The sequence below is a fragment of the Bombus vancouverensis genome, unplaced genomic scaffold (assembly GCF_051014615.1).
Source record: "Bombus vancouverensis nearcticus unplaced genomic scaffold, iyBomVanc1_principal scaffold0060, whole genome shotgun sequence".
NCBI lineage: Eukaryota > Metazoa > Arthropoda > Insecta > Hymenoptera > Apidae > Bombus > Bombus vancouverensis.
The window spans coordinates 224,601-233,209 of record NW_027468951.1 but is presented as its reverse complement, the minus strand read 5'-3'; the positions used below and the strand labels follow the sequence as shown (position 1 = coordinate 233,209).

General features: G+C 36.0%; 1 long non-coding RNA gene across 1 annotated transcript in view; it reads left to right on the top strand.

Moving 5' to 3' along the window:
* Positions 1-265: 265 nt before the first annotated feature.
* Positions 266-8,609, top strand: part of LOC143304855 (uncharacterized) — a 59,386-nt gene continuing 51,042 nt past the window's right edge. The window contains exon 1 of the long non-coding RNA XR_013061486.1: positions 266-442. This is a non-coding gene — a long non-coding RNA (uncharacterized LOC143304855). The remainder of the gene's footprint in view (positions 443-8,609) is intronic.

Below are 8,609 nucleotides of genomic sequence, written 5' to 3'. Positions count from 1 at the left end.
GACGTATTCATTATAACTTTAAATATCGTTAAATATACACGTTTATATTAACCCTGTTAATTCAAAGTTAAAATCATTTGAACTATCTCTGTTATTCTAAACGAAACAGGGGAACGACTAATTCGCGGCGTCGATTATCATAATCGTAGCAAAAATTTACGTCTCCCGCTCACACGTTTCCCTCGCGATCGCGTCTCTACGCGAACGGTCGTTCTCGATTTGGTCCTTCGAGCCGGATCACGAGCATTGGACGATCATGTGAACAGAGATACAGCAGTAAATCATACCAGTGCCACATGATCACATCATCATCAGCATCGCAGCAACCGTTAGCGGCGAACCTCGCGCCAACAACTAGAGGGTCAACTTCCGCAAGGAAATGTCTTGCGCGTCAAATCAGACACACACGGTGACGAGCAACGTTTCAATTCGCGACAACAAGGTATGCTCGTTCATTGTATTGTCTTTACAATCCGCTATAACATTGAACACTGTTTATTTTTTATCAGCTTCATTCTAGAATATAAGGATACACAGCTATGAGATATGTCAAGTCATTCAACAAACCACTAGCTTTAATTTTGGATATTTTATTCTGGTAGAAATTTACAAAATTCCAATGAAGATATTAGAAATCCATCTTCAGGAATTTATGTCGCAAAAGTATTGATGATAAATTCTGTAGTAGGATTAAGATCCTGCATGGTTCCAAACCTGTTGCTAAAATCCATGTTGATGTAATCCTGATTTCCCCAAATTTTCATCTTTATTTTTACACTGCGATTTAAGGCAAGAAAAATGATTGAAAGTTTCTTTTGTTCTTGTTTCAAATCATTTTTCCTTCTTAAAAAGGATTTTAAGAAAGATAAAAAATATATTTTTCTCAAAGTATGATAGCGTTTGTGATAGATCATGTATGATCTTGTCCTTTCTTTGCAATGCTATATCTAATGTCCTTGAATGTTCCATATCTTTTCATTTACTTATACTCTCATCTTATTCTTCTGGTCTGAAGGTATAACTGTTACAGCTTTTAATGGTGTTTTGTTTTTATCTCTTGAATATATTCCGCTTCATTTATCACTTTTAATTTATCGTCATCCCTTCGAGTTCATCTATCTTATCTTGTAGTTTCAAGTTTTCTTCTTTTTTCTATCCATTTTATTTCCTTATCTCCTGTTATTTTTCTCTAGCTTAACATCTTGTATTAGGTGTAACTAAATATATTATTTGCCTTTCTTATCTCCTTTAATTTGTCTTTCATATTTCTCATTTCTTCTCAACGCGAGAATTGATTGTAATTTCGACAAATAAATAAAAAAAAAAAAAAAATTTCTCATTTCCCTAAACATATCTATCTTTTTCAGGATTTCAAATTTCATGCCTTTATTCCCTGTGTTCACAACTATATTTCCTTTGTTTATACTTGTTGTTATCTATTCTTTGTCTTTTGTTGCCATTTTGCTGTTTATGATGTGTTTTTCTAATTTTCCTCTTGTGTTTCTTTCCTCTGCCATTTTAGTTGTAACTGTCTACTTTCTTGAGCTTTCTTTGTTCCGTTGTAGTTTCCTATTATCTGTTTTATCTTTTTCTGTTTTTTTATTTATTTCACTGTTAGAATTTCTTGTTTCTTACAACATTTTATCGTATTGTCTTGTTCTTCTTTTATTACACTCTACATGTGGGATTCAGCCAACTGTGGATATTGACAACTGTATGTGGAAAGTAATGAAATAATTCTGGAAATCAATGTTTCTGAAATTTTCTTTCACATATTACTCTTTATGCCACATTTAAGTATAACTGTGAAATAAATTTTTATCTTTTCTTGTAAGTGTACTTTTACACATCGTTCCTGCTGATAGTAGTATAACAATATTTTATTGCACACACAAAAACTGGACTTATGCTGCAATAAAATGAAATTATAACACTAACTTTTGTTACAATGATTATAAAAAATTAAATAAACTGCGGAGGCCTATGCAGTAAATATGCAAAGTATATGCGATGTTATACCCGTTGAGTCCAACAAGAACTTCGGGATATTTTGTGGTGGTGTAATATGGTCCAGTGGCAGATAGCGCGGAGACAATGTATCTATGTGCTGAATCAAAAGTAAAACTTTTTTATTTCTAACTTTTCCAAAATTAAACTTTTACTAATATATTTGTGATGTTAGATTTACTTATTGATATGTATTTAATTATCATTTACTCGGTAAGCAAATATGCTCCAAATTATATCGTGCTTGGTCTTATCTGAATGAGAAAAGTGTGACAAATATGTTGGTAAATGATTTCATTTACTACAATGAATCAAAAATAAAAAGAATTTGATTTATGAGTTGAGGGTCTCAGCTTGTGGGAAGTTTTTAATGTTTGCGTAATGTACGCCTAGTATAGGTGCTCGCATAAACGTTGCACTTCATACTACCATTTATTGACTTACAATGTAACCATTCCTTAGACTATGAACTTACAAACTAGTATAGGCAGGCCCGATATTGTATTATGGATCGCTGACATTTTAGGAGGGGGAAGAAAGAGAATAAACGTATGAGATATATAATTACGTATATATGATTACACAATTGCAGGGAACATTTTCTTAATTTAACTGTGTTTGTATAACGTCAATTCACATCAGAGACCAGGCCACACACCGCGGGCAGGATGGCGCCCAGATGTCTGCACATCCTTGGCGCGTGCCCTCAGTAGTCCTAAGTACCCACCAGGGGTCTTGGAATTTTCATAGTTAAGGTCCTTCAGGCCAAGCGAGTATCTCTTGTCTTAGATTTCCTTTTACGTTTATTGTTTACTACGGGTAAACAGGGAAAGTAGGTTTTCCTCGCGTCTGCTATGTTGCGTTAGCAACTTTCTCACGAGGGCGGCTAAAACCCTTCCTGGTCCCCACCAACCGTCTTATTATCCAATCGGAGTGTGGCTGATGGAAGGAGAGTGAGAGAGTGCGTTTCGTCCCGGGACTACCGGTGGACTCGTCAGTAAGGCTATGCCCGGTAGTCCCTGCCTTAGACGTAGAGGGAGTCTCGCTAGGTGCGGTATTTATATCAATCGCTCGTATATTCGACCGCTAGCGAGTTAGACAGACAGACTCGTTGTCGTCGTAGCCCTCCAGTGTTGGCCGTTGGTACCCGCGGATCGCCCGGGAGGTGTTGCGCCGCGTTGATGCCTCGACCTGTCGGCGTCCTGTTGATACCGATCCGCCACAGGAGAAAGATGTCTACTACCCTCACTTCCTTAACCAAAATTATCATCAACAAGTCCGATAGTCCCGTGTCCTTAGACACACCCATCCCTAGCTTTCCCCAGACACAGTATCGTCAGTAAAACTTCACTTATTCCGTATCCTTAGAATAGTCAACATATCTTTACCGGTCTCTATCCTTATAACAGTCGCGTACTTAACGTATCAGTGTAACTAGGTTTTACATAAGGTGGTTGGAGTGAATTGTGATTTGTGTGTGTTAATTCAGTGTGTATTTCATTGTGATTGCTGAATTCATAATAAAGATTAATGAAAACAAAATTAATAGTTGCGTTACGACTCAGCTATTTTATTTTATCGTCTAACCCTCAAGTTTACGTGACATTTGCATTGTTCTTTTGTGATCTTTGCTTACAATCTTTGGTTCATTTACTAACTAAACATACGGTTTTCTTATTGCTATAATTTAATTTTCTACGGTGGTTATTTATCTTTATTGTCTTATTTATTTTTATCTTTATTGTCTTTGAGTGTCTTACTTAAATCTACGGTTGACAATTTATACATAAGTCTTATATTGCTATCCTTATGGTCTATGTCGCTATCGTACAGTATTTTTTATTATTACGTTTCTGCTGTAGTGATAGAATAATGCTAAGTTATTATTGTTTTGGATTAATTTCACGCTATCTAAACAGGTGAAGGATTCCGGGGGGAAATAACCTGTTTTTTGAACGTGTTTATGGTATAACGGGTTTGACTATAGATTGTGGGCGACGATGAAGTTTGTGATTATTTTGTGTATCTTTGACCAGTGGTCTGACTAATTTAAGAATGAAGAATCGATATGGATTAATTTGGGCTCTTCGTATAGCTTGTGATTTGCTATATTTGCTAAATTTCAATTCTGGCAATCTATATATTCCTAAACATGCTGTGATGTATTTTCTTTCAATGATTCTTAATTTTTCCGTGGCGTTGACACTTACATTGAAACAGATTTAACGACCATACATTAGAATGGTTGGTCTAATTAGTGTTTTGTAGCAGTGAAGTTTTATTGATCTGTGCGAATCTTTCGAGTAAGGTAGTCTTATGAGGTATAAGAAGAATTTATCTGCTTTCTATAACTGTGTCTTTATGTTGTCGTTGTGATTTAACCCGAAGTTTAGATGGACTCCGAAGCATCTAACTTTGTTTGCATCGGAAAATTTTCCGTTGATATTTTCTGTTGTATGGAAGAATATTTTCGAATTTATTCTCACGTCGTACTTTGCTTTTGAAGTTTTTGAAATATATGGACTGAACGAGATTGTTTCACATTTATGGGTGTAGATTCTTAGCTTCCGTGTTGGAAAGCGTAATTTTCTACTTTCTTGACTAGGTCTTGCAGCTGGATTTTTATTTGTCACGGTTTATTGTTTCTTGTTTTATTGTTTATTAACATATCATTTACGAATGCTATTGCTGATTTATTATTTTGATTGCCGTTCTTGTTCATGCCATACATTTATAATAGGACACTAAACATGGATATTGAACAGGATAGGCCGGTTTACCGTGTCTTACTGTAGATCTCGATGCGTTTGGTCCTTTTGCTTGATCCCTCTGAGAGGTAGAAGTATCTATCATTTTCTTTTTCATTTTTCCTTTATTAAACGTTCTTATTTGTTTCTACAAATACTTACATTTTTGTATCATTTGCTAATTACTATAGCATGGGGATTTCTGTGCTATTACCCATAATAAAAAAAAACAAAATAAAATAAGGAAGGTTTTTAACGTTTTAATTAGAATGTATGGGTGTGTGATTTGTTAATAATTGAGGATGAGTAAGGATAACTATTATCATTATTATTACCATTATCATTATCATCATCATCATCATTATTATTATTATTATTATTATTATTATTATTATTATCATCATCATCATTATCATTATCATTATCATTATTATTATTATTATTATTATTTTCTGTATCCCTTGGTTCTCCTGTTATTTCTCATTCTTCTATTACGTGTCTCAGGTCTTCTTCTTTCTTTTTACATAGGTTGCATCTTTTTTCTCCCTCTTCTTTCCAGTATTCCCTTGATTTAGTCTCGTTTCCACATCTGAATCTTGCTAATATTTTTCTGTCCTTCCACTTCATCCTCCCTTCTAAGTATTTTGCTAACTCTACTTTGGCGATTTTTCTATAATGTTTGTCATATTTTGATTCCCTTATCCTTTCCCCCCTCTCTTCTGCATCTCTCTTTCTCCTTTCTTCTATAATTTGGTCTAGTGTCATCTTTTCTTGCTCTTCTCTTACTTCCATCTGTGTCCCTCCATTTCTCATCCTTTCTAGTCCCTTCTTTCTCTTTCTTGCTCTTTTCCGTTATTGGCCATTTCCCCAGTTTCTCTCTCTTTCCTTTATGCACTTCTTTACTAGTTCCTTTTTTGACTCTATGGCTTTCCCTTCATACCTTGCTGCTCTTCCTAATACTTTTTCTTTGATTTCTGTTAGCTTACATTCTTCCATCGATATATAATTCGGTGTTGTCATATCTAAACCTAAGCTCCATTTCACATATCTTCTTTGTATTCTATCCAGCCTTTCTTCCATGTTCCAGCCTCATACCTATGCTCCAAACAGCGCCACGTTCTCTACCAGCGTTCCAAACATCTTCATTCTCCTCTTGTTGTCCTGTTTGGAAATTTTTTCTTCCACGCTCCATGTTTTCTTCATTGCTATTCTTGCTCTCTTTTTCCTGTCTTCTATGTGTTTCTCATCACTACCGTTTTTTCAGTAGTATGTACCCTAGGTATCTTATCTCGTCCACTTCTTCTAATTCTCGTTCTCCCCATTTCCATTTTCTTTGTCTCCTCTTGTTCTTTCGTTTTTTTCGAAAACTACACTCTTGGCCTTTTTCGTGCTCAGTTCCAATTCGGTTTCCTTTAAAAATATTTCGAATCTCTTTAGCATTTCCTTTAGCTTCTCCTCTCTATCAGCCATCAGCACAATATCGTCTGCATATGTCAATGACCATACCTTTCTTTCTCCTACCACTATGCCCCCCCCCCCGACTTGTCCTTTCCTTAATTCTTCTTCCAGCCCCGCCACGTAGATGTTAAATAACGTAGGGCTCAACGGGCATCCTTGTCTGACTCCCCTCACTGTCCAAAATTCTTTTGTGTTGTTATTCTTGATTCTTACCACATTCTTTGTTTCTGCGTATATCTCTTTAATCCTTCTGGTCAAGTTTTCGTTAATCCCCATTTTTCTCATTTTCTCCTCCAATTTCTTTCTGTTTAGCCTGTCGAACGCCGCTTTTAAGTCCGCAAAGCAGGCATGTAGTTTTTCTTTTCCTCTACTCAACTGTTTGTTTATGATATGGTTTATCACAAATACCGCGTCTTTCTTTTCTGAATCCGAATTGGCTCTCTTTCAGTTTGTTTTCAATCTCTGCCTTCAGTCGTTCGTGCAGTATCCCTGCACAGATCTTGTATGCTGTATCCATTAATGTTACTTTTCTGTAACCCTTCCCTGCTCTCTTGTCCCTCTTTTTATATATCGGACATATTTGCTCCTTTTTTCCAATCTTCTGCTATCCCCACCCCATTCCATATTTTCCTTAACAGAGCCCATAACGCTTCACCCACTTCCTTCGGTGCATACTTCCATACTTCATTTTCTAACCCGCCTTCCCCCATTGCTTTCTTCTCCTTCAAGTTTCTTAGTTTCTATATCACCTCTTCCTTCTCTATATATTATCTTCTCTCTCCTCCATTATTTTCTCTTCTGCTCGATGCTCCTCTTTTTTTTCCTGCCCTCTTTGTGCTCTGTTCCTTCTAAAATTTCCATAAAATGATTTTTCCACTCTTCCTCGCCTATTTCATAAAATCTTCATCTATATTCTCTCTTCTTCTTCTGTATTTATTTATGTATTTCCACGCTTCTTGTTCTGTTTTGATCTTCTTGATTTTCACCATTTCTTCTTCTTCGTATCTTTCCTGTCTTTGTTTGCACCTCTATTTGAATGCCTTTTTTCCTCCATAAGAGCTTCTCTACTGTATTTTCCTTTCATAAACTTTGTCACCTTCCTTCTCATCTCTCTTTTACTCTCTTTTCCTCTCTTTCTATTCCTTATCTTTACTTTCTTCTTTTGCATTGCTTCGTTTATCTTCTTGTTGATTTCTGTCCACATTTCCGCTACTGTTCTTCCGTTGCAGGTCCAGTCTTTACATTCGTCCAAGTATTTTTCCACACTTTTGTTTGTCCATTCCCTCTTCTCCTTCTCTTCTTCTTCCTTTTCCTCATTTTCTTTGTAATTCCGTCCCCCCCCCCTATTTCTATTTCTAACGGCATGTGGCCTGACTCTGTTCTTTTTCCTATTTTCATGTAAATTATTTCTTCTGTCGCCTCCTGATTGCCAATCACATAGTCTATTACTGAGTTTCCTCTCTCGCCAATATAGGTCCGCTCCTCTCCTTCTTTATCGCTGCCATTGATTATCTTTAGCAGTGTTCTTCCTTCCATGTTTATTGTCTTGTCTTTTGATCGTCTGTTTTTTTCTTTCCCTACGTCCTCGTTTATCGACGGGGTTCACAAAATGCAGTACGTCTTTCGCCGTTCGTGGCAGTGGATAGTCTCGGACAGATTCAATGCCGTCTCGACTGGAACGAATACTAGATTCATTAAAATTAGTTAGCCAAGATATGTAACTTCGCGGTATAAAAAAAGAAAATCTGTCTAAATGGAATTGTAAATCGTTTTATACAGCTAAATGAAAAATTTCTTCAAACATTCAAAAAATCAAAATATGTTCTTTAAGCGTTTCTGTAGCGACTAAAATATCATCTAAATATAATACGACTTTATTCTTTTTACCGAGATTGGTAAATACAAAATTAATATATCATTGAAAAACTCTAAAGGCTCTAAAGGCAATTTCAGGTGTGCGAACTGTACAAAAGATGTATATTTAATAGATGATTTTGAAACCCTTAGGTGATGAAAACCATTCTTTATGTAGTTTCGACCAATCACGGGGAGACGTAATCGCGAGGAGAGACGTCAACGAGAGTCGTAAATTCCCGTTACGATTATAGCAATCGACGCCACGAATTGACCGATCCCCTGATTTCCGTTGAGATAATAGGGGTAATTCAGTTTGTATAACACTGTGATTCACAGAATTGTAAATTATATATTTCCAACACTTAGATTACACTGTTGAGCATAGATAAATAGATAATCACTTATCGCACGAAGATAAGGTAGATGTGTACGTTAGAGCAGGGCTCTTATAATTGGATTTAGTGTATTAGTGGACGTAGCACTATAATATATTTAGTAGAGGAGATGTATGTTCGACAATACCGAGAACCGACTAAAATA